Genomic DNA, 27,362 nt, shown 5'->3' on the forward strand with positions numbered 1-27,362 from the left:
AGGAGAAGATTCCAAGCTCCAAGCCTCAGAAAATATTTTTAACAAAATAAGAAAATTTCTCCAACCTAAGAAACATACAAAAAGCTTACAAAACATCAAAGATTGGACGAGAAAAGAAAATCCTCCAACTACATGATAATCAAAATACTAAATGTTTAGAACAAAGAAGGAATTTTAAAAGCTGCACTGGGAAAAGACCAACTAACATACAAAAGCAGACGAATCAGAATTATATCTGATTTATCAACATAGGCTCTAAAAGTCAGAAGGGCCTGGAGAGATGTCTTACAGTATCTATGAGACCACAGATTGCACTCCATATTACTATCCCCAGAAAACCTTTCTCTTTTTTTCCATCTTTATTAAATTGGATATTTCTTATTTGCATATCAAATGTTATTCACTTTCCCCTTTTCCAGGCCAACATTCCCCTAACCCCTCCCACTCCCCTTCCTTATGGGTGTTCCCCTCCCCATCCTCCCCCCCTTGCCGCTCTCCCCCCAACAATCCCGATCACTGGGGGTTCAGTCTTGGCAGGACCAAGGGCTTCCCCTTTCACTGGTGCCCTTACAAGGCAATTCATTGCTACCTATGCAGTTAGAGCCCAGGGTGAGTCCATGTATAGTCTTTGGGTAGTGGCTTAGTCTCTGGAAGCTCTGGTTGGTTGGCATTGTTGTTCATCTGGGGTCTCAAGCCCCTGCAGCTCTTTCAGACCTTTCTCTGATTCCTTCAATGCAGGTCCAGATCTCAGTTTAGTGGTTTGTGGCTGTCATTCGCCTATGTATTTGCCATATTCTGGCTGTGTCTCTCAGGAGAAATCTACATCCAGTTCCTGTCAGCCTGCACTTCTTTGCTTCATTTATCTTATCTAGTTTGGTGGCTGTATATGTATGGGCCACATGTGGGGCAGGCTCTGAATGGGCATTCCTTCAGCCTCTGTTCCAAACTTTGCCTTCCTATCCCCTTCTAAGGGTATTCTTGTTCCCCTCTCAAAGGAAGAGTGAAGCATTTGCATTTTGGTCAACATTCTTGAGTTTCATGTGTTGTGTGCATCTAGGGTAATTCAAGCATTTGGGGTAATAGCCACTTATCAATGAGTGCATACCAGTGTGTTTTTCTGTGATTGGGTTACCTCACTCAGGATGATATTTTACAGTTCCAGCCATTTGCCTATGAATTTCATAAAGTCATTGTTTTGATAGCTGAGTAATATTCCATTGTGTAGATGTACCAAATTTTCTGTATCCATTCCTCTGTTGAAGGGCATCTGGGTTCTTTCCAGCCTCTGGATATTATAAATAAGGTGGCTATGAACATAGTGGAGCACGTGTCTTTGTTATATGTTGGAGAATCTTTTGGGTATATGCCCAAGAGAGGTATAGCTGGGTCCTCAGGTAGTTCAACGTCCAATTTTCTGAGGAACTTCCAGACTGATTTCTGGAATGGTTGTACCAGTCTGCAATCCCACCAACAATGGAGGAGTGCTCCTCTTTCTCCTCATCCTTGCCAGCATCTGCTGTCCCCAGAGTTTTTGATCTTAAAAATTCTGATTGGTATGAGGTAGAATCTCAGGGCTGTTTTGATTTGCATTTCCCTTCTGACTAAAGTTGTTGAACATTTCTTTAGGAGCTTCTCAGCCATTCAACATTCCTAAGCTGTGAATTCTTTGTTTAGCGCTGAACCCCATTTTTTAATAGGGTTATTTGTCTCCCTGGAGTCTAACTTCGTGAGTTCTTATATTTTGGATATAAGCCCTCTATTAGTTGTAGGATTGGTAAAGATCTTTTCCCAATCTCTTGGTTGCCGTTTTGTCCTAAAAACAGTTTCCTTTGCCTTACAGAAACTTTGTAGTTTTATGAGATCCCATTTGTCGATTTTTGATCTTAGAGCATAAGCCATTGGTGTTTTGTTCAGGAAATTTTCTCCAGTGCCCACGTGTTAGAGATTCTTCCCCATGTTTTCCTCTACTAGTTTTGAGTGGATCTGGTTTGATATGGAGGTCTCTAATCCACTTGGACTTAAGCTTTGTACAGGGTGATAACAATGAATCAATCTTCATTCTTCTACATGCTGACCTCCAGTTGAACCAGCACCATTTGTTGAAAATGCCATCTTTTTCCCATTGGATGGTTTTGGCTCCTTTGTCAAAAATAAAGTGACCATATGTATGTGGGTTCATTTCTGGGTCTTCAATCCTATTCCACTGATCTATCTGCCTGTCTCTGGACAAATACCATACATTTTTTTTTATCACTATTGCTCTCCATTACTGCTTGAGTTCAGGGATAGTGATTTCCCCGGAAGTCCTTTTATTGTTGAGGATAGTTTTAGCTATCCTGGTTTTTTTGTTATTCCAGATGAATTTGCAAATTGTTCTGTCTAACTCTTTGAAGAATTTGATTGGAATTTTGATGGGGATTGCATTGAATCTGTAGATTGCTTTTGGTAAAATGAGCATTTTTACCATATTAATCCTGCCAATCCAAGAGCATGGGAAGTCTTTCCATCTTCTGAGATCTTCTTCAATTTCTTTCTTCAGAGTCTTGAAGTTCTTATCATACAGATCTTTAACTTGTTTGGTTAAAGACACACCGAGGTATTTTGTATTATTTGGGACTATTATAAAGTGTGTCCTTTCCCTAGTTTCTTTCTCAGCTTGTTTCTCTTTTGTGTAGAGGAAGGCTAATGATTTATTTGAGTTAATTTTATACCCAGCCCCTTTGCTGAAAGTGTTTATCAGATTTAGTAGTTCTCTGGTGGAACTTTTGGGATCACTTAAATATACTATCATATCATCTGCAAATAGTGATATTTTGACTTCTTCTTTTCCAATCTGTATCCCTTTGATCTCCTTTTGTTGTCTGATTGCTCTGGCTAGGACTTCGAGTACTATATTGAATAAGTACAGAGAGAGTGGGCAGCCTTGTCTAGTCCCTGTTTTTAGTGGGATTGCTTCAAGTTTCTCTCCATGTAGTTTAATGTTAGCTACTGATTTGCTGTATATGGCTTTTACTATGTTTAGGTATGGGCCTTGAATTCCTGTTCTTTCCAGGACTGTTATCATGAAGGGGTGTTGAATTTTGTCAAATGCTTTCTCAGCAACTAATGAAATGATCATGTAGTTTTTATCTTTCCCTTTTTTTATATAGTGGACTATGCTGATGGTTTTCCATATACTAAACCATCCCTGCATACCTGGGATGAAGCCTACTTGATCATGATGGATGATTGTTTTGATGTGTTCTTGGATTCGGTTTGCAAGAATATTATTGAGTATTTTTACATCAATATTCATAAGGGAAAGTGGTCTGAAGTTCTCTTTCTTTGTTGGGTCTCTGTGTGGTTTATGTATAAGAGTAATTGTGGCTTCATAGAAGGAATTCAGTAGCGCTCCATCTGTTTCAATTATGTGGAATAATTTGGGTAGTATTGGTAGTAGGTCTTCTATGAAGGTCTGACAGAATTTTGCACTGAACCCATCTGGACTTGGGCTCTTTATGGTTGGGAAAACTTTAATGACTGCTTCTATTTCTTTAGGAGTTATGGGTTTTTTTAAATGGTTTATCTGTTCCTGATTTAAATTTGTTACCTGGTACCTGTCTATGGAATTGTCCATTTCCTGCAGATTTTCAAGTAGAATATAGGCATTTGCAGTAGGATCTGAAGAATTTTTCAATTTCTCTGATTCTGTAGTTATGCTGCCCTTTTCATTTCTAATTTTGGTAATTTGGACACACTCTCTGTGTCCTCTTGTTAGTTTGCTTAAGGGTTTGATTATCTTGTTGATTTTCTCAAAGAACCAACTTTTGGTTCTGCTGATTCTTTGTATAGTCCTTTTTGTTTCTACTTGGTTGATTTCAGCTCTGAGTTTGATTATTTCCTGCCTCCTACTCCTCCTGGGTGTATTTCCTTCTTTTTGTTCTAGAGCTTTTAGGTGTGCTGTCAAGCTGCTGATATATGCTCTCTCCTGTTTCATTCTGCAGGCACTCAGAGCTATGAGTTTTCCTCTTAGCACAGCTTTCATTATGTCCCATAAGTTTGGGTATATTGTACCTTCATTTTCATTAAATTCTAAGAAGTCTTTAATTTCATTCTTTATTTCTCCCTTGACCAGGTTATCATTTAGTAGAGCATTGTTCAACTTCCATGTATATGTGGGCGTTCTTCCCTTATTGTTATTGAAGACCAGCTTTAGCCCCTGGTGGTCTGATAGGATGCATGGGATTATTTCTATTTTTCTATATCTGTTGAGGCCTGTTTTATGACCAATTATATGGTCAATTTTGGAGAGGGTATGGTGAGGTGCTCAGAAGAAGGTATATACTTTTGTTTTAGGATAGAATGTTCTATAAATATCTGTTAAGTCCATTTGGCTCATGACTTCTCTTAGTCTTTCTACGTCTCTGTTTAATTTCTGTTTCCATGATCTGTCCATTGATGAGAGTGGGGTGTTGAAATCTCCTGCTATTACTGTGTGAGGTGCAATGTGTGCTTTGAGCTTTAGTAAGGTTTCTTTTATGTATGTAGGTGCCCTTGTATTTGGAGCATAGATATTTTGGATTGAGAGTTCATCTTGGTGCATTTTTCCTTTGATGAATATGAAGTGTCCTTCCTTATCTTTTTTGATGACTTTTAGTTGAAAATCGATTTTATTTGATATTAGAATGGCTACTCCAGCTTGCTTCTTCCGACCATTTGCTTGGAAAGTTTTTTCCAGCCTTTCACTCTGAAGTAGTGTTTGTCTTTGTCTCTGAGGTGTGTTTCCTGTAGGCAGCAGAATGCAAGGTCCACATTGCGTATCCAGTCTATTAATCTATGTCTTTTTATTGGGGAGTTGAGTCCATTGATGTTGAGAGATATTAAGGAATAGTGATCATTGCTTCCTTTTATATTCATATTTGGATATGAGATTATGTTTCCTCTGTTTTGTTGCCAAGACAATTAGTTTCTTGCTTCTTCTAGGGTATAGCTTGCCTCCTTATGTTGGGCTTTACCATTTATTATCCTTTGTAGGGCTGGATTTGTAGAAAGATATTGTGTAAATTTGGTTTTGTCATGAAATATCTTGGTTTCACAATCTATGTTAATTGAGAGTTTTGCAGGATACAGTAACCTGGGCTGGCATTTGTGTTCTCTTAGGGTCTGTATGACATCTTTCCAGGATCTTCTGGCTTTCATAGTCTCTGGTGAGAAGTCTGGTGTGATTCTGATAGGTCTGCCTTTATATGTTCCTTGACTTTTTTCCCTTACTGCTTTTAATATTCTTTCTTTGTTTTGTGCATTTGGTGTTTTGACTATTATGTGGTGGGAGGAGTTTCTTTTCTGGTCCAATCTATTTGGAGTTCTATAGGTTTCTTGTATGTTTATGGGCATCTCTTTCTTTAGGTTAAGGAAGTTTTCTTCTATGATTTTGTTGAAGATATTTACTGGTCCTATGAGCTGGAAGTCTTCACTCTCTTCTATACCCATTATCCTTAGGTTTGATCTTCTCATTGAGTCCTGGATTTCCTGTATGTTTTGGACCAGTAGCTTTTTCCGCTTTACATTATCTTTGACAGTTGTATCAATGATTTCTATGGAATCTTCTGCTCCTGAGATTCTCTTTCCTTTCTCTTGTATTCTGTTGGTGATGCTTGTATCTATGGCTCCTTGTCTCTTCCTTTGGTTTTCTTTATCCAGTGTTGTCTCCCTTTGTGCTTTCTTTATTGCTTCTATTTCCATTTTTAATTCCTTCACCTTTTTGATTTTGTTTTCCTGGAATTCTTTCAGGGATTTTTGTGATTCCTCTCTGTAGGCTTCTACTTGTTTATTTATGTTTTCCTGCATTTCTCTAAGGGAGTTCTTTGTGTCTTTCTTAAAGTCCTCCATCATCATGCTCAAATGTGATTTTAAATCTAGATCTTGCTTTTCTGGTGTGTTTGGATATTCAGTGTTTGCTTTGGTGGGAGAATTGGGATCCAATGATGCCATGTCATTTTTGTTTCTGTTGCTTGTGTTCCTGTGCTTGACTCTTGCCATCAGGTTGTCTCTGGTGTTGCCTTATTCTGCTATTTCTGACAGTGGCTAGACCATCCTGTAGGCCTTTGTGTCAGGAGTGCTGTAGACCTGTTTTCCTGTTTTCTTTCAGCCAGTTATGGGAACAGAGTGTTCTGCTTTCAGGCATGTAGTCTTTCCTCTCTACTGGTCTTCAGCTATTCTTGTGAGCATGTGTCCTGAGTCCACCATTCAAGTTGCTTGGAGCAGAAAAGTTGGTCTTACCTGTGGTCCCGCAGTTGAAGTTGCTCCAGGGGGGCTTCTTTTGAGCTCTCCGTGAGGGCTGCCACCAGGTCGGCCTATGCCGCCTTTTCCTGGGGCCCCTGTGCACCGGGGTCCCAGATGGCATTAGGTGTTTTCCTCTGGGGTCAGAAATGTGGGCAGAGTGTAGTCTCTTCTGGTTTCCCAGGCATGTCTGCCCCTCTGAAGGTTTAGCTCTTCCTTCCAGGGGATTTGGGTGCAGGGAGCTGTTGACCAGGTCCCTTCAGGTCCAGGCGGTCTCTTGACTGCAGGAGACCTGCAGCTCCAGTGCACCTATCTTCCTGTTCCCAGAGGCCCTATACAGTTTCTTCTTGGGCCAGGCATGTGGGCAGGGGTGGGCAGTATTGGTGGTCTTTCTCGCTGTGCAGTCTCAGGAGTGCCCACCTGTCCGGGCGGTGAGCTTTCTCTCCCATGGGGTTTGGGAGCAGGGAGCTATGAGCCGGGATCAGAGAGGTTTGGGCTCCAGCTAAAAAACTGGAAGTCGCTCTTTTCCTTTTTTGCTTCTCTCTTCTTCCTTCCTTCCCATTCCATTTCTTTCCCACTTGTATCCTTGGTAATGCTGAAACTGGACTATATATGCTTTTTGTTTCCCTACTTGGCTGGAGCTATTATAGGTAATTTTGGGACAGTCTCTGAAAATAAAGTATAGTAATATTACAGCAGCTTCCTCTTGAAATTCTCATAAAGATAAAATTTTACAAATTTGTTTTTACAATTTTAATGTTGTTTTCTTGATTAAATTGTAAATTTCCTATTAATCCTTTGATGTCATATTCCTTTTGTGAAAAATCATTTTCACAGTGACAAGAGGCTTCCATTTTGTTTTTGGTTGATACATTTCCTTATATGTATTTAGATTCCTACATTATATTCATTAAATACAGCCTGCAGACATAGCCAAATTAGCATGGAAAGCTGAAGGAGTGATGGCTACAGACAGAGTGAGAAATCAAATGTGGAAAATCTCATGAGAACAGTGTGCCTAAAAAGTTTTTACTTTTTTTTCTATCTTCAAAATTTTTGCGTGTAAGGAGCTGGTTTTAAGATGATAACTTTATGTAATCTGCTAAATTCCAAGTACCCTCCATCATATGATTTCAGACTCAAATGCCCTCGGGAAGTTGGTAAAATTAGTAACACCAAAATGAATTACTTCAAGCATAACTGGAATCACATGTAGTTAATTTTGCACTTATACTTATCAAATAATGTTTACAAACAACTAGCTGTAAATGTCAGCTTCTTGTACTATAAATACTTTCAATAAGTGAAGAGGTCTTTGAAATAGGACATAAATTATGAAATAAGAATTTTATTCAAAAGTTTTACACAATGCAGGTCAAAATTTTACAGATTCTTAATAAGGGATAGAAGCACACAGTGAGGCTCTCATCAGAGTGGTGTTTTCTCTGATACCCTAATTAACTGTTGTGAGGAGTGGCCATCTTCCCTTTCAGATATTTTCTTGACATTGGCTATGACAAAAATCCCATTTTTTTCTAACAAAAAATTGATCCGTCCTCTGGGTCATGAACAGATGTACCCTAAGGAAACAAAGCCTTTGAGCCACAATCTCAGCGTGCCCCATTCCCACCCTATTCTTTTAAAAGCTACAACCACCTTGCTAATGGGTGGTGTTCAACCATCCTCCTTTTCATTTCTCAGAAGGTATAACTAGTAAAAATTAAAAGCTGTGTCATGCAAATGGTGTTTATCATCTTAAGCTTTAAAAAACACATTTTGAAAAAGTGGGAAATATGCCCTGTTCTGTAATGGTTGGGGGTGATCACTTTAACTGAGTCATTTGTTAGGGCAAAATTGTTCTAACCTGTAATAAGTGTTCAGACTGTTGGACACTTGCTTGTACTGAATTAATATTTTATAGCTCTTTAGCCTCGTGTGGGCTGCCTGATCCACTGGAATGTTCAAGCTCCATGGAAACACTAGGAAATATTTTCTGTTAATTGTATGAATCTTTGACAGATAACAGTATGGTACCATAGAATTAAACTCTGATGATGATGAATTCTGATGAGTTTATAGCCTGCTTTGTTCTGTTAGTTACAGTGTGGTTTTGTTTTATTTTTAAGTACCACAATCTCTGTCCTTGTCCGTAGTCACCTTTTTCCAAACCTCATTGTCAGTAAGTATTGCTTTGTCTGCATAATTATCTTCAGATACAAAAAGAATCAAGCTTTTAATTAAAATTTCTCTGCACTTAAAAAATCCACTCTGTGAACTATGATTAAATCCTTTTGTAAAATTTTTCTTTAAAAAAGAATGAAAAGTTCTAACATCTTTTCATGACTAAACTACAATGTTAGTCACAATTATGCTAGACTTGAATTCCTATGTAAAAATACATATAGTCACTTAGATAGAAGAAAAGATGTCTTTGCAGTCTTAAAACAACAACAAAGAGCATCACAGTGTTTACTGTGTATTATTTCTGTTTAAGAAAAGTCTTTTTCTTTTCAGTTTAATGGGTTTTATTGTTTTGTTCGTTTGTCTGAGAACTACATATTGAAGTAAATCAGCAATTAATCATTACTTCCATTTTGATTTTGGCCAGAACATAATCTATTCTTTGTTTCTCATTTATTTATTTGTCAAAGCCCCCATCTCCTCCCAGTTCTCTCACACACACAGCCACTTGGAGTCCTGCCTGGCTAGAGAAGGTGGACACTTCAGGTTGCATATTTTTCACTGCTAGGTGTCTCAGCTAAAGTCACCCTCATAGACTCCCTGGATTCTCCATCATCCCAGATCCCTGGTAAGTCCCCATCTGGAGATGCCTCCCACACCCTCTGTGTCAGCCACCTATTTCTGTTCATTCTTCTGGCCCTTTCTCCTTGGTTCTTACCACAACCAATCCCCTGTACCCCAATCCCCATCCCATCTTACCCTTTTAGTTTGATGGACTGCAAACAAAAATATTTATCACTTTTCTAAACTTATGACTTCTGAACTAGCTGACTTAAGGTTTCCTTTAAAAATCCATTTAGAGCGGTTGGGGATTTAGCTCAGTGGTAGAGCGCTTGCCTAGCAAGCAGAAGGCCCTGGGTTCGGTCGTCAGTTCCAAAAAAAAAAATCCATTTAGGACTTATAAAAATGTTTATAAGAGAAACCAGTCCATCAGTTGTCTAGGTATAGCAAATAGGTAGCTAACCAGTTAGGCTACAAGGGACATACCTACCTGTAATCCCAACCCTCAGAAATCTGAGGCAGGAGTATTGCATGTTCAAGTGTTTCATAGGAGATCCTATTTTAAAACAAAAAATAAAGGAAGATAGGAAGGAATGAAAGAAAGAAAGAAAGAAAGAAAGAAAGAAAGAAAGAAAGAAAGGGAGGAAGAAAGGAAGAAAGAAAGAAAGAAAGAAAAAGAAAGAAAAGAAAGAAAGAAAAGAAGGGAGGAAGGAAGGAAGGAAGGAAGGAAGGAAGGAAGGAAGGAAGGAAGGAAGGAAGGAAAAAAGGAAAGGTCATTTTTGCTTCTCTCCTCAAAGCAACGCTCACAGTGTTTCATACAGAGCCTCCTTCTATCTCTAACATGAACAATTTGAGCCTTTAAGCTTTTTTTGAAGATCAAAGTCTTCTATTTGATCATTTAGCTACTACCTCCCTTAAATAGGCAGATCTTTCCATTCTAGTTCTCTCCTGCTATATGTTCTGATGCATCCCATTCAGCCTTACAATGTTCTACCCTAGAAAGCATGTCATCTTCTCTTCCAACTGTGTCCCTTGAGGATACCCAAATGTTTTGGACCTTTGTTCAAACATGAACAGTGAGGAACAGATGAAAGATGATGGTCAAACTGCTCACTGATTATTGCTGTAGAAAGAATGATAACATGGTTTTATTTTTTAGAATGTTCTATTATTACAGGGATCATAATGAGGACACAGAATGTTCCAGGTAGAACCAAGCACTAATAGAGGACATGAATCTGTCATGTGCAGTAACCTGGCATTTACAGACACCCAACAAAGATGCAGAAAATGATCCCAAGATGTCTACATTTTAATCCTTATTACCTGGTGATATCCACAGCAGTACCTTCAGGTACACAAAGTACTTTGTGTGTTATTAAGGAGGAGGTTCCTTAAATATGGGAGAAAGAATTGAGCAGGAGAGAACTGAAGGAAAGATCAATATCAGTTCAGTGCTCAAATCCGTTCACCCTTGGAAAGTTAGAGACTCTGACCCCAGCACCTTCGGGGGCAACACAAGCACCTTTATTTTAACCATTGAAATGCATTTTAGATTTCTAACTTCTAAAATTAAACAAACTAAAATAGCAATTATTGTTACATTTGCAAATAGAAAATCAAAAGCTAATATCCCAAAGTCAAATGAGGAAAACATTGCTGCTTGTGAATAATATTTAATACTTCAGACATAATAGTGTTAATAAGAAAAGACTAAAATCTCAACAGCCTTTACTGTAGGACAATTGTTGAAAGTGTTACAGCTCTAAAGTGTTACAGCTCCAAAATTGTTGCAAATATACACAAACAGTAAATATTCTTTTTTCAATTGGTGGGCACATGTCATCCCAAAGAGATTGGTGCGGCATGAACTCCGTTAGCAAAGCCAGGCTGACGTCAGGTGCAAAACCCCACGCATGCGCAGTACTGTTGTTCACCACAGGAGGGCGCCAGATTCACCTCATTATCATACAGCTGCCCTGACAGGGGACAAGCCTGCGCATGCCTGATAAGTTATTCACATTTGGATGGGGCTGGCTGTCTTTACTTCGCCACCATCTTTACTTGGCCATCTTTACTTCGCCGCACCGCTCCCTACAAGTGTGTCCCATGAAGAAAAAGATGGAAAAAGTGTTGCAAACAGTAACAAAGATAAAATTTTGCTCTCTCCTTATGGTGTTCTCAATCTTTTTAAAAATATGGTTCCCAAAAAACCTTTTACCCAGGCATCACAGTATTCTCCAGTTTAAGAATGAAATAGCTGCATCTTACGGAAACTAAATATTGTGTTCAATTCTGTGATTCTGCAAGTGCTTTAGAGCTGTTTAGGAGACCTGCCATGTCATCTTTTTACCTCTTTTCATGGTGCCACACCACGTTTTATATGAAGCCATCTATTTTTAAATATGTCAGGCCAAATGCAACAAAGTCTGTTCTCCAGCCACAAATATTTGTGAGCATAAGTGACAGGATCACTAACATAACTACCACCCAAGTGGTTCAGTGGGGGAGAAAGAGGAAGAAGAATCTAAGGGAAGTTTGAACTGATAGTGAGGTCCACAAAAATTGAAGAGTTCTGAACTAAAGCCAGTAGTAGTGGGAACAGAAGTAGCCTTTTCTATAATGTATGAAGCAGTGAGGCAAGAGAGAAAAGGAGGTAATGAATTCTTCATTCAGGATTATCACCAACATACAAGTCATGATTTCTTATACTACATGCATTTAAATAGCCTTTATAGAGAGAATTGTGGTTTTATGGCTAAAAAATGGGTTTTATGTCTGTATTTGACAATCACTTTACATATAGAGTACATACTTACACATGTATTAAACTATTTGATATAAACATAAATTTCAAAAGATAGAATATTTGCTTTAAAATAAGTGAATAACAATGTCATGTTTCCTCCAATAATGCTCAGAATCTCTCTTTTGGTTGAGGTCAACTATCTGGGCACTAGGGAAAATTGGGAATAAAAAGATGCCACTGTCTCATAGTGATGGTGATTTTCCTCTCTAAGCCATCATCTTCCCGCGAGTCTGTCCTGACCCCATCACTCACTCTATTACCTACTTGCTATTATTTTTATAAGCTGCCAGCAAGCTACAAAAACATCTCTGAGTGGTCATCCTTGTTATGTATCTGAAACATTGTCACGCTGTGACATGTTATTTGTTGCTGTTACTTGCCTGTCAGTTTTCATCACACCCATTTTTCAATTTTTGATTGCCTTTTATAACCTCAAAACTAGAATTCTTCACTAACTTCTTTCCCTTTTTAGCTTAAAAAAATTCAGAATTGCACTAGTGGTCCCAGTAAACCAAATCAAAGGCAACTGCTTTTTAATATTTAAACCTTCCTTGGTAATCTGAATTCTGACTTCAGAATATCGGCTAACTACACAATGGAGATTTCACTAGATTTACCAGTTGTTATTTCATTTGAACTAACTCCCCCAAATTGTGCATGCTAACAGACTTGTTGTGGGGTACTCACTTAGCATGTACAGATTGATTCAATCTTGTCATTCACATCTGCATTATAGGATCTACAGCTCACGAAGGGGCAGCGTGAGGCTTTGAAGCAAGAGATCCAAAGCCTGAACTGGAAATAGTCATAAAGCACAACACACAGTACTTTTAATTTCTGAGAAGCATCTTAAAGAACATTTTGTATTGCATAATACCAAAGGCTACTTTATCTTAGATGCCAGGGTTAAGTGATGGTTGAAACTGAAGAAGTCAATGACAGAAAGGACCTAGCTCAAACCTTTTTTTTTTTTTTCATCTTTATTAACTTGGGTATTTCTTATTTACATTTTGATTGTTATTACCTTTCCCGGTCTCCAGGCCAACATTCCCCTAACCCCTCTCCTCTCTTTCTCTATATGCGTTCCCCTCTCCATCCTCCCCCCATTACCACCCTCCCCCAACAATCTAGTTCACTGGGGGTTCAGTCTTGGCAGGACCAAGGGCTTCCCCTTCCCCTGGTGCTCTTACTAGGCTATTCATTGCTACCAATGCAGTTGGAGCCAGGGTCAGTCCATGTATAGTCTTTGGGTAGTGGCTTAGTCCCTGGAAGCTCTGGTTGCTTGGCATTGTTGTTCATATGGGGTCTCGAGCCCTTCAAGCTCTTTCAGTCCTTTCTCTGATTCCTTCAATGGGGGTTCCCATTCTCAGTTCAGTGGTTTGCTGCTGGCATTAGCCTCTGTATTTGCTGTATTCTGGCTGTGTCTCTCAGGAGAGATCTACATCCCGTTCCTTCTGCCTGCACTTCTTTGCTTCATCCATCTTGTCTAATTGGGTGGCTGTATATGTGGGGCAGGCTCTGAATGGGTGTTCCTTCAGCCTCTATTCTAAACTTTGCCTCCCTATTCCCTCCCAAGGGTATTCTTGTACCCCTTTTAAAGAAGGAGTGAAGCATTTGCATTTTGGTCAAACCTCCTATCTAGAGTCTCTGTGTACTGAATCAGTGTTTTACTGGGTATTTCTCCATCGCCATGGCAGCATGCCATCCAGGTTAATAAAACACACCATATACTGCTTTCTATATCCTTTTGTGTTAGACAAGCCCTATGAACATCAGTGACCGTTCTCATGTCTCTTCTATGGCTCAGGAATATGTACATTTGTATAATATGCAGAAGCCTACTGTGTTGTAGATCAAAATCTCTAATTTGAGTACAGTGAGAGTTAAACAAGGAACTGAAGAATGAATCTATTTTGTCTCTTCTATTCTATGTATTTGGGGGCTGGAAGGGTGGCTCAACAGTAAGTAGCATTGATGCTCTTGCAGAGAACCTGTGACCAGGTCCCAGGAACCTCGTGGCAGCACATAGCCGGCTGTAACTCCAGTTCCAGGATAGGTATACAGTGCCCTCTTCTGGCCTTTGAATGAATCAAGCAATAAGTAGCATTCCTACATAAATCCAGGAGGACTGGGTGGGTGCTTCCCTCATAGAAGCAGGGATAGGAGAATGGGATAACGGGTTTCTGGAGGGGAAACCGGAAAAGGAGATAACATTTAAAATGTAAATAAAAAATTCCAATAAGCTGCCGCTGCTCCTGCGATCACTGCCTCCGAGAACAAGGCTGTGCTCCCACAGATGCTGATCTAGGCAAGTCCGCCAGGGGATGACTTCACCAAGGGTTACAGCTTTGGCTTAAGAAAACTTGATTTGAAACCGAAGTCCGAGAATGGATTGGAATTTACTAGCTCAAGCTCTGCCAACGACTTTTGGAGACGACCAAAGTGAACGACAGTCTGGAAACCAAGTACAGATAGACAATATGGGCTGACGTTTATGGAGAAGTGGAACACAGACAACACCCTGGGCACTGAGATCACGGTGGAAGACCACCTTGCTCATGGACTGAAACTGACCTTTGATTGATCTTTCTCACCTAACATTGGGGGGCGGGGGGAATGCTAAAATCAAGACAGGTAGCATAACAACCTGGTCTGTGATGTGGACTTTGACATCGCTGGGCCCTCAATCCAGGATTGGCAGGCTGGCTACCAGATGAATTTTGAGACCTCGAAGTCCCAAGTGACCCAGAGCAACTTCGCAGTTGGCTACAAGACTGACTAATTCAAGTTTCATACTAAAGTGAACGACGGGACAGAGTTTGGTGGCTCCATTTACCAGAAGGTGAACAAGAAGTTGAAGACTGTTGTCAATCTCGCCTGGACTGCAGGAAACAGTAACATTCGCTTTGGAATAGCAGCCAAATACCAGGTTGACCCTGATGCCTGCTTTTCGGCCAAAGTAAACAACTCCAGTCTGATTGATTTAAGGTACACTCAGACCCTAAAACCAGGCATCAAACTGGACGCTGTCAGCTCTGCAGGATGACAAGAATGTCAATGCGGATGGCCACAAGCTTGGTTTAGGACTGAAAATTCAAGCATAAATGAATACTGTACAATTGTTAATTTTAAACTATTTTGCATCATGCTACCTTCAGAATTTAATGTACCTTTTAATGCTATATGTTGAGGATGCGAGAGCTGATAAATAACACCTTAGACCTCCAGGCTAAGGATGCCTCAGCTTTAAGGTGTTTACTATCTCAGAGGTACAGCAGAAACCCGACTCCAGAAAGATCCTTTTTAGCTGTAGGCATGGGTTGGTGTGGAGCCAGGCTGCAAACGGAAGCTGGGAATGTATGGACCCTTTGTAAATCTGTATCCAGTCCTCAGATGAAATTGTGACTTCCCGAGCATTGAACCCCAGTGTCCCGATCCTATCTGCTTGGAAGCATGTACACACTAACATGAAAGGGAGGTTTTTAGACAGATCCTCACGCCCTAGTCCCATCGTGCCTTGTTCCCATCCTAGCCTATCAGTTACCTGTTTTTACCCAAAAAAAGTAATCTTTAAGTTGTGGTTCGCTATTTCTTTTGTGCCATTTTAGGGCAGAGAGGGTGGGCATGCTGGAGTCAGTCATTCAGGACTTAATTCTTCTTTGTGTTGTGGTGTGGTTTTCTTTCTTTCTTCTCCCTCTCCCTCTCTCCCTCTCTCCCCCTCTCCCTCTGTCCCCCTCTCCCCCTCTTTCCCTCCCCTCTCCCTCTCCTACCCCCTCTCCCTCCCCTTCCCCTTCCTCCTCCTTCCTCCTCCTCCTCCTCCTTCTTCTTCTTCCTTTTCTTCTTCTTCCTTTTCTTCTTCTGTTTTTGCCATTGAGCCAGAGTATGAAATAGCTTCCGGGTTCCCCGGCTCTGAGCTGAGCAGGTGATTGTGGTCACACCCTGAAAACACTAGGGATCTTAACTGACTCCTCTTATAGCCACACCACTATTTTTAGTAGTTTAATGGGTACATTATAGAGTCTCCATTTTGTGTGGAATTAGCTCCTCTGCTTCAAATGCTATAATTAACATCACTTAAAAGAAAACTTGAATAAAATACTGAAAAACATCCAATAAAAGAAAACCTAAAAAGAAAAATACAAATAAATCTTTTAAATGTTTCTTAATGTATCCAGAGGCGTTTTTTTTTCTTTTTTGAAAATAGATTCTTCTCTCACCCAAACCACAATTTTCTCTTTCTCCACACCTCCCAGCTTCAGCAGAACCATACCTTTTATACCTCTCTTCATAAAAGAATAGGACTCCAACAGAAAACAACCAGACATGACAAAACAAAACACAATCAGACAAGGTGGTGTCCCTCATATGAAGGCTGGACAAGACAATTCAATAAGAAGGAAAGGATCCCAAGGGTAGGCAAACAAGTCAGAAACACACTGCTCCCACTATTAGGGATCACACAAAAACACCAAGGTACACCTACAACATATATTCAGAGGATCTGACTCAAACTCTTGCAGACCCTGTGTTTGCTGCTTCAGTCTCTTTGAGGCCATATGAGCCCTGTTTAGTTAATTCAGAGGGCCATGATCTCCTGGTGTCCACCACACCCTACAATCTTTCTGCACCCTCTTCCATGGAATTCCCAAAGATCCAAGGGGAGGGATCTGATGAAGACTGGCAATTTAGACTCCCCAAATAATGTCTGGCTCTGGATTATGAACATCAGAGGAGATAAAAATAATTCCTCAGCTATTCCGCTACAAAGACCTCTCTCCCTACCCACCCGCTATTTTCTTATAGAAAGTGGGGTCCTTGAAAAATTATAGACTGCCACACACATAATTTAAATAGTAATACAGGGATTAAGATTAAAAGGTAGTCTCTGGATAGCCTTTCCTTCAGTCTCTGTTCCACACTTTATCTCCATATTACCTACTGTGAGTATTTTGTTCCCCGCTTTAAGGAGTACTGAAGTATCCACACTTTTGTCTTTCTTCTTAAGATTCATGTGGTCTGTAAATTGTATCTTGGGTATTTTGAGCTTTGGCCCTAAAATCCACTTATCAGTGAGTACATAGTATGTGTGTTTTTTGTGGTTGGTTTACCACACTCAGGATGATATTTTCTAATTCAATCAATTTGCCTATGAATTTCATGAAGTCACTGTTTTTAATAGCTGAGTAGTAGTACCCCTTTGTGTAGACATACCACATTTTTTTTAATCCATTCCTCTGTTGAAGGACATCTGGGTTCTTTCCTGCTTCTGGCTATAATACATAACGCTGCAATGAACATAGTGAAGCATGTGTCCTTGTTATATATTAGAACATCTTTTGGGTGTTTGCCCAGGAGTGGTATAGCTGGGTCCTCAGGTATTACTATGTCCAATTTTCTGAGGAACCTCCAGACTGATTTCCAAAGTGGTTGTACCAGCTTTCAATCACACCAACAATGAAGGAGTGAGTGTTCCTCTTTCTCTACATCCTCGCCAGCATCTCTTGTCACCTGAGTTTCTTATCTTAGCCATTCTGACTTCTGAGATGTGGAATTTCAGGGTTGTTTTGATTTGCATTTCCCTAATGACTAAGGATGTTGAACATTTCCTTAGGTGCTTCAGAACCATTCGATATTCCTCAGTTGAGAATTCTTTGTTTACTCTGTATCCCATTTTTAATAGAGTTATTTGATTCTTTGGAGTCTAACTCCTTGAGTTCTTTGTTTATATTGAATATTAGGCCTCTATTGGATGTAGAATTGGTAAAGTTCTTTTCCCAATCTGTTTGTTGCCATTTTGTCCTATTTACAGTGTATTCTGCCTTTCAGAAGCTTTGCAATTTTGTGAAGTCCCAATTGTTAATTGTTAATCATAAGCCATTGGTGTTCTGTTCAGGAAATTTTCCCCAGTGCTCTTCCCCACTTTTTCTTTATTAGTTCAAGTATATCCGGTTTTATGTGGAGGCTTGGACTTGAGCTTTGTACAAGGAGATAATGGATCGATTTGCATTCTTCTACATGCTGACCTCCAGTTGAACCAGCACCATTCATTGAAAACACTGTTTTTTTTTCCCCACTGGATGGTTGTGATAGCTAGGTGAAGCTAGCCTGAACAGATGAGTCAAGCCAGAGGTATATCATTTTGAGACTCTTCACTTATTACAATTAACAGAAGCCACATGTCCAAAAGTTTGAAAATATGTCTGTCCTGTTAGACAAGAAAAGTCTTGTGTTTTTGTAGTGCATAAAACTCTTTCAAATATTGAGCAGCCAACTCTGGTTATTATTTGATTGGTTAACATAGCCCCCTTGAGTTCTGTTACAACATAGGGTATAGGTAGTTCAAATTATCACTCTACATATTGTTCTACATATCCTAGGAAAATCCCAAAACCAAAAGCCATATGGGCAACTCCCTCAGGAAGTGTGGACCCAGGATCCCTAGCTACTGTTGTAAGCAAACTAGTAGAGTACTTCTCAAATCTAGGTGACCTCTGGCACAGTGTTTCAGACACAGTCATATTCCAGTTCATGAGATTTGTGGCTATAACAAATATATGTCACTTGGTTTATCTATGACCTCCACAATATGTTGCCAAGCTCCCCATGTTCTCCAGAAATTTGAATTTACTCTTCGTTTTTCTAACCAAACAATACTTAAAAGAGTTCTAATTCTATAGTCCTTTGTCTGTTTATATATTTTATTTACATTTATGCTGATTTCTAAATATTATTTATTGTTACCTGCTTTCATATATCTAAGGGGAAAGATTCTTGTTTTGCTCTATATTTTACAACATTGTTCTCTATATTTGATGCTATATTCTCTAAATTTATTGTTACTAAGTTATATTTACTAAATTATGTTATGTCTATGTTAGTAGAACTTTTCACTCCCACCAGCATTGAAAGGGTGTTCCCCTTGATCCATGTGTTATCTCTTCAGTTTTTGATCTTAACCATTCTGATGGGTATAATATGGAACCTCAAAATTGTTTTGATTTGCATTTCCCTGGTGACTAAAGTCTTTGAACACTTCTTTAAGTATTTCTCAACCATTCAAGTTTCCTGTGTTGAGAATTCTCTGTTTAACTCTCTACCCCATTTCATTTCTTCCCTGACCCAGAGATCATTGAATAGAGAGTTTTTCAGTTTCCATAAGTTTATAGACTTTCCAGTGTTTCTGTTGTTGTTGAAGTCCAACTTTAATCCATGGGGATCCAGGACATTTATTCAGTTTTCCTGTATCTGTCGATGCTTGTTTTGTGGCTGACTATGTGGTCAGGTTTGGAGAAGAATCCATCAGGTGCTGAGAAGAAGGCACATGAAGGCACATGAAGGCACATTATTTTGTCTTTGGATGAAATATTTTATACATATCTGTTAGGTCAATTTGATTCAGAATGTCTGCTATTTTCATTATTTTTCTGTTTAGTTTTTGTCTGGATGACATGTCAATTGGTGAAAGTGGGATGTTGAAGTCTCACACTATTAATTTGCGTGGCTCAATGTGTAATTTAAGCTTTAGCAATGTATTTTTTTACAAATGTGGATACCCTTGTGTTTGAAACATAGATGTTCAGAATTGAGATACCATCTTGGTATTTTTTTTACTTTGATAAGTATGAATTGTCCTTCCCTGTCTCTTTTGATTAATTTTGGTTGAAAGTCAATTTGGCACCTGTTGTTTTTTAGAGGTTGCAAGATATCTGTCCAGTACCTGCTAGCTTTTAGAGTCCCTGTTGAGAAGTTGAGAGAAATTCAGATAGGTCTGCCTGTGTATATTACCTGGAGTTTATTTTTCCTTGCTGATTTTAATGTTCTTTCATTTTCTGTAGATTTGTGTTTTGATTATTATGTTCTAGGAGGACTTTCTTTTCTGGCTCAGTCTAATTGGTGTTCTATAAGGTTATTGTATGCATATAGGCATCTTTTTCTTTAGGTTGGGGATGTTTTCTATGATTCTGTTGAAAATAATTTCTTGGCCTTGGAGCTGAGACTCTTCACCTCCTTCTATTCCTATTATTCTTAGGTTAGGTCTTTTCATGGTACTCCAGATTTCCTGGATGTTTTGCACTGGGAATTGTTTGGATTTATCATTTACTTTGACCAATGTATCTATTTCTTGTATTTTCTACACCTAAGAGTCTATCATCCATCTCCTGAATTCTGTTGGTGATGCTTGCATCTGTTGTTACTGTTCTATAACTTTTCCATCTCTAGGTTTCACTCAGTTTGTGTTTTCTTTATTGCTTCTATTTCCACTTTCATGTCTTGTATAGTTTTATTTTCTTCAGCTGTTACTTCGATTTTCCTGTATGTCTTTAAGGGATTTGTTTTTTTCTCTTTAACGACTTCTATCTGTTTGGTTGTATTTTCTGTATTTCGTTAAGTGATTTATTCATTTCCTCTTTAAAGGCCTCTATTATCTTTTTAAAATAGGATTTAAGGTCATGTTCTTGTATTTTTATTGTGTTGGGATATCCAGGGTTTGTTATAATGGGGTGGCTGTGCTCTGGAAGTTTCATATTGTCCTGGCTTTTGTTGATTATTTTCTTTGGAGGGCCTTTAGCCATCTGGAACTTTTGGTCCCTGGAATGTTCTTGTATTCAGTATTTGGGGTGGGGATTGGGGTGGAGAAATATCCTCTATTCCTCTGCACACCATGCCACACTGGCTTCTCTGGGACACATCTGAGAGACTGTCCAGCAACATATGGGTCACAACCTCTTTTTCCATGTCCAACCACAATCAATCACCCTCCCATGTGTATGTCTAATAAAGAATTCAGAGAACCTATCCAATAGTATATACTATAGAAAGTAAATGTTTTGCATACAGAGAAATAAGAATGAATAATGCAGAAAATGTATTATCAAAACTAAGCAAACCAGAATGCATGAGTTATATCTTTCAATTTCTGAAAGGAAAAAAAATCTGTTAATTCAAAGTTCTATCCTCAGAGAATAAAAACATCTTTAAAAATGTAAAAGAGGTCAAAAATGTTCTCAAACAAACACAAAACTGAGATAATTCACCCTCAGAAAATATTTCTGATGAGAAATGTTGCAAGAATTTTTCAGGCAGGTGATTATGATACCATACTTGAAATGGTAGGCACACGGGATTTAAAAATAACTGGATGGAAACAAAGAGGTAAAATACTTTGTTTATTTATAATTGCTCCAAAAAATGTGGCTGTTCAAAACCAAGATAATTGCAATGTATTTTGTGGTTATAAAATAAATAAAAGTAAAATATATGTCAACAAAGTACAAAAAGTGGAAGAAAAAAGCTAAGTTGTCATTCAGCTATACAGAAAAGAATTGAGACAAAAGTGCTGAATTAAATAACCTTAAAAATCAGCTGTTTGGCAAAACATGGTAAAACTAAACACATAAGAGGCTATACTCAAACTCCATTCTACAGGAGTATGATCTTCCAACTCTCAAATTGCTTATAGGTCTGAGGAGATTGCTTAGTATTTAAAGCCTCTTTCTTTGAAAGCAAAAGGACCTGAGTTCAATTTCCCATCACCCACACAGAAGTCATATATGGATACATATGTCTGTGACTCTAGAGTTAGAGAGCAGAGACAGGCAGATCCTGAAAATTCACTGGCAATCCCCACTAGATGAAATGATAAACTTCAGGTTCAGTTAGAGAACCTATGTTGAAAATAAGGGGATAGAATTATAGGAAGACATTCAACATCCTCCTCTGAACTCCTTTAATGTCCAGGCAGATGTCCACATATACAAATGCACTAACTATACATATACATGCAAATAAAATTATTTGTATTGTAACACTGGACAAATAAATACTTATATTCAGAACTAGAACCTTTAATGTTAAACTAATGACATTGAAAATATAGAAAGAGGGCAGATGAGATGGTTCTTGAGGTAATGATGCTTACCATGCAAACCTAGCAATATGACTACAATCTCTAGATCCTCTGTAAAAGGTAGAAAAAGATGAGTCCACAGTATTTGTCCTCTGACCTCAACATGTGTAATAACACATGTAAAACCATGCACACAAATCACTTATATATATATATATATATATATATATATATATATATAATAGCCCGTCCATCCATCCATCCATCCATCAATACAGAAAGATAGATGGCTAAAATAAATTCTATAGGGCAAGACTACAATCAGATGTGGAGCCACAGCTCTATAACTTGTTGGCATAAATATAGAAGTAAAAGTGGATGCACGACGTGTTTAAGCTAGTAAACAAGGCCAATTTGAGTTCTAAATGGCATAACTTGGAACAACCTAAGCCATTATACCTGTAATGAGAATACTGAATTATTGTTCAATGAATTTTTAAAATCTGTAAATCTATATTAATGCAGCAATGAATAACAGGTAAAGAATAACTTGTTCTTAGTTTTAAAAAACTCTAGTTAAGAAATATAGAAAATGAAGAATAGAACTTTCTTTAGAACTCCACACTCCAACCTGCTAGTTATTACTAGTGAACAAACATCACAAGAAGAGACTTAAGACAAAAGTCTGTTCTTCCATCATCTCTCCCACATTAGTAAGAGATTAACAATGGAATAGGGTAAGATCTGAGAACATTTTGAAATAGCATTTAGCCAAGATAGGAAGAACTTTGAAACCAGTATGTCATTCATGGGCACATTCCAGTGTACTTTCTTCCTTCCAGGAGGCTCGACATGCTAAAGGTTCTAGGACTTTCCAGAAACAATATTGGTAAACAACTAAACCCTGAATAAATAGGTCTTTGGAAGGCCTTTAAGATCCACACCAATATTTAGGAATATTTTAGTCATTTGATTAAGTTTTGTAAGTGTTCTATGATCAGGTAAAATGTTAATGTTAAGAGAGAGCTGGCAAAGGACACTGTGGCTAGGACAAAACGGCAACCAACAGATTGGGAAAAGATCTTTACCAATCCTACAACAGATAGAGGGCTTATATCCAAAATATACAAAGAACTCAAGAAGTTAGACCGCAGGGAGACAAATAACCCTATTAAAAAATGGGGTTCAGAGCTAAACAAAGAATTCACAGCTGAGGAATGCCGAATGGCTGAGAAACACATAAAGAAATGTTCAACATCTTTAGTCATAAGGGAAATGCAAATCAAAACAACCCTGAGATTTCACCTCACACCAGTGAGAATGGCTAAGATCAAAAACTCAGGGGACAGCAAATTCTGGCCAGGATGTGGAGAAAGAGGAACACTCCTCCATTGTTGGTGGGATTGCAGACTGGTACAACCATTCTGGAAATCAGTCTGGAGGTTCCTCAGAAAATTGGACATTGAACTGCCTGAGGACCCAGCTATACCTCTCTTGGGCATATACCCACAAGATGCCCCAACATATAAAAAAGACACGTGCTCCACTATGTTCATAGCAGCCTTATTTATAATAGCCAGAAGCTGAAAGAACCCAGATGCCCTTCAACAGAGGAATGGATACAGAAAATGTGGTACATCTACACAATGGAATATTACTCAGCTAGCAAAAACTATGACTTTATGAAATTCAAAGGCAAATGGTTGGAACTGGAAAATATCATCCTGAGTGAGGTAACCCAATCACAGAAAAACACACATGGCATGCATTCATTGATAAGTGGCTATTAGCCCAAATGCTTGAATTATCCTAGATGCAGAGAACACATGAAACTCAAGATGGATGATCAAAATGTGAATACTTCACTCCTTCTTTAAAAGGGGAACAAGAATACCCTTGGCAGGGAAGAGAGAGGCAAAGATTAAAACAGAGACAGAAGGAACACCCATTCAGAGCCTGCCCCACATGTGGCCCATACATATACAGCCACCCAATTAGACAAGATGGATGAAGCAAAGAAGTGCAGGCCGACAGGAGCCAGATGTAGATCTCTCCTGAGAAACACAGAGAGAATACAGCAAATACAGAGGTGAATGCCAGCAGCAAACCACTGAACTGAGAACAGGACCCCCGTTGAAGGAATCAGAGAAAGAACTGGCAGAGCTTGAAGGGGCTAGAGACCCCATATGAACAACAATGCCAACCAACCAGAGCTTCCAGGGACTAAGCCACTACCCAAAGACTATACATGGACTGATCCTGGACTCCAACCTCATAGGTAGCAATGAATAGCTTAGTAAGAGCACCAGTGGAAGGGGAAGCCCTGGGTCCTGCTAAGACTGAACCCCCAGTGAACATGATTTTTGCGGGGAGGGTGGCAATGGGGGGAGGATGGGGAGGGGAACACTCATAAAGAAGGGGAGGTGGAGGGGTTAGGGTGATGTTTGCCTGGAAACCTGGAAAGGGAATAACACTCGAAATGTAAATAAGAAATACTCAAGTTAATAAAAAAAAATTAAAAAAAACAATAAAATATTTGAGCAACCCTTCTTAAAAAAAATTCAGCTGTCAATTAACATGCTATAGCAAATAACAAATAACACAATATTTTATACTATATCAATAAATATTGTGTATATAAAATATATTTGCCTATACAAAGCTATGTGATATATTATTCAACAGATACACAATAAATATTTAACAAAAACTAAAAAAAAAAGAGGAAGCTGGCAAAGACGTAGGGAGGTGCATGTATACTATTTGTTGAACTCTAAACTTTAGTATAAATACATCTTGAAATGAAAATTCTTAAGGAACTCATAATACACTAGGAAAGAGAACACAAACAGTTCTATAATATTGGAAGTATTATGATAGCCAAGGAGCAACTCCCAAGGAAATCAAAGATTGCCAGAAGCAGAAAGCCATTTAGAAACAAGCCTCTTTGCAATACTTCTGGTAGGAGTAAAGGGTGAGGTACTGGTCAGAACAGAGTTCATAAAGAACACTTACGAGTGGGGATGACTTCAGCTACTCCTAATGATAAGTAAAGATTTATCAAGACCCTGATTTGTATTATCCACTTAAATTACAGAATAATTTAACCATAACCCTGAGGAGAGATGTCATTGAGTCACTATATGTCTCTGGAAGTTCTCTCAGAGACAAATTTCCAGACTCCATGTAACTGTTGCTAGGCAAGAATACTTTTTGAAGTCTTCATAATAATCAAAGGTATGTGGCACTTGGTCACTTGTATAGAAATATCTGATCTTTATGATTCTTTACTTAAAGATAGCATTTATATTTATAAACAATGAAAGTGATTCTTCAGCAAGCAAATATTGTTACAGGGCAATAATGACATCTTCTCTAGTAAAGAAAGGAATGTGTGGAATATGTTTTAAAACAAAACAAAAATGCATTCTTTAACTAAACAACCAAAGATGGAGAGAGAGAGAGAGAGAGAGAGAGAGAGAGAGAGAGAGAGAGAAAGGTAATGAGTTAATACTGTTCAAATTCACTGCAGTTTTCTCTAAGTCCAGAAACCTTTAGGATGCAGTTTATTAGCTTGATCTCAGTACCTACAAGCTGAAAGTAAAGGCCACCTTTCCTTATAAATTAGTGACATCAACCTAACATTCATTTTTTACTTGATTTTGTTTGTTTTATTTTCTTTAATTTTCTTTATAATAGTAATCGCCAGATCAAAGCTCACTTGCTTTGTCCAAGACTGCACTGACACAATTTATTCACAGCCTCGTTTCACAGAAGTATTTCCAAAGAACCAGACTATAGATTATCTATCGTTTATTAATTCATCTCACTTCTGTAAAAACCCTCATGAAATGATGCATCTTCTGACTCTGTAATGCTTGTGAAGAAACTGTAAGCCTGGGAAGTTGTACTTCACATGCCAAGACGATGTAGCAAAGTCCTGGCAAGAAAATGATTGAAGACTCTCAAATTAATTTCGTGGCTATTTGTTCCATCCTAGAATCTCATCAAGCAAGTAGAAATCGCATCACTCTATCCTTGCTGCTCAGGTAAAAGGGCAGTGTAAAATGAGCATAGCCTCCTCCTTTTAATTATAAATAATGACTTTTTCTTCACATCTCATATTTATTTTATAATATAATCAGAGAAGTTTAATTACCAGGTAAAGTGATAAGATAGATATACATCAGGGAGAAAAGAATTCAGATAAAACTCAAAGGAAATAGGTATTGACATCTTACCCACCCATCACAGTCACCACCTTGATAAAAAATGGTGCCTGATCTTAGTGTTTTGATTGGTGTAAGGTGGATTGTTCATGTTGCTTTAATTTGCATTCCCCTGATGACTAAGGATGTTGAACATTTTTAAGTGCTTCCTGACCATTAGAGATTCCTCTGTTCAGCATTCTGTGTTTAACTCTGTACCCCATCGGGTTATTTGGGTTTTTTGGAGTCTGACTTTATATATTCTGGATAGTAAACCTCTATTGGATGTAGGGTTAGCGAAAATCTTTTCCCAATCAGTAGGTTGCTATTTTGTCTTACCGACAGAGTACTTTGCCTTACAGAAGTCTTTTAGTTTCATGAGGTTCCATTTACCAATTGTTTATCTTAGAGCCTGAGCCATTGAAATTGTGTTCAGAAAAATTTCCCCTATGCCAATGCATTCGAGGCTATTTCACATTTACTCTTCTATTAGATTCAGTATATCTGGTTATATGTTGAGGTTCTTGGTCCACTTGGATTTGAGTTTTGCACAAGATGATAAATGTGAATCAATTTGCACTCTTCTACAAAAGACTGTCAGTTAGCCCAATTTCTTGAAGACGCCTTCTTTTTCCACTGTGTGGCTTCTGATTTTTTATCTAAGATCAAGTGTCCATAGCTGTGTGGGTTTATTTCTAGATCTTCCACTATATTCCATTGATCAACCTTTCTGTCTTTGTGGAAAAAGAGGAACAGTTCTCTATTGCTAATGGAGTAAACTGGGACAGCCACTGGAAATTAATATGGCAGTTCCTCAGAAAATTAGAAATACCTGATGCCCCAGTTATACCACTCCTGGCCATATACCCAAAAGATGCCCCAACATATAACAAAGGCACATGCTCCACTATGTTCATAGCAGCCTTATTCATAAGCCAGAAGCTGGAAACAACCCTGTAACTTTAATTTTTCAATACCTTATTTTTAATGTTGGTTCTTAAACACTTTAACCCCCCTTGTAGTCTACCACCTACCAGAGGTGGTGGCAAAGAAAGGATATTGAGGAAGTGGACCTGTTTCAAAGATTCTTTGGAACAATTCCTGCCTGTGTTTCCTGAAAACCAGCAGTTCGGTTCACAGGTTAGCAGACAGTGACAGCTCAATCCATTCACCAGTAGACATATCAGCAGTCCAGTTTGGTAGAGTCAGGTTAGCAACAGCAGTAACATCACTTAGCAGAGACAGCCAGGCCTCAGCTTTGTCACAAGTTAGCAGGAGGGACCAGCAGGAACACCTGGAGAAGTTCTCAGTTGTGCCTCTCTCAGGGAAGCAAAGATCAGCAAAAACAAGAGACCCCTTAATCGTTACATAGCTAGTTGTACCAGCAAGCCAAGCTGTCTCCTTCACTTTGTGGAGTTCTATTTATACCTTCCAAACATGTGTCCTCCATTTGTCTTGCTTCAGCATGGGTTCTGCCTCAGCACATTCATCCAATCAT

The 27,362-nt window shown here is 38.7% G+C and overlaps 1 pseudogene; it reads left to right on the plus strand.

Annotated features, from left to right (window-relative positions):
* LOC116895205 overlaps positions 1–14,913 on the plus strand; it is an 89,703-nt pseudogene extending 74,790 nt beyond the window's left edge.
* The last annotated feature ends 12,449 nt before the right edge of the window (positions 14,914–27,362 follow it).

Source organism: Rattus rattus, chromosome 3 (assembly GCF_011064425.1).
Source record: "Rattus rattus isolate New Zealand chromosome 3, Rrattus_CSIRO_v1, whole genome shotgun sequence".
NCBI lineage: Eukaryota > Metazoa > Chordata > Mammalia > Rodentia > Muridae > Rattus > Rattus rattus.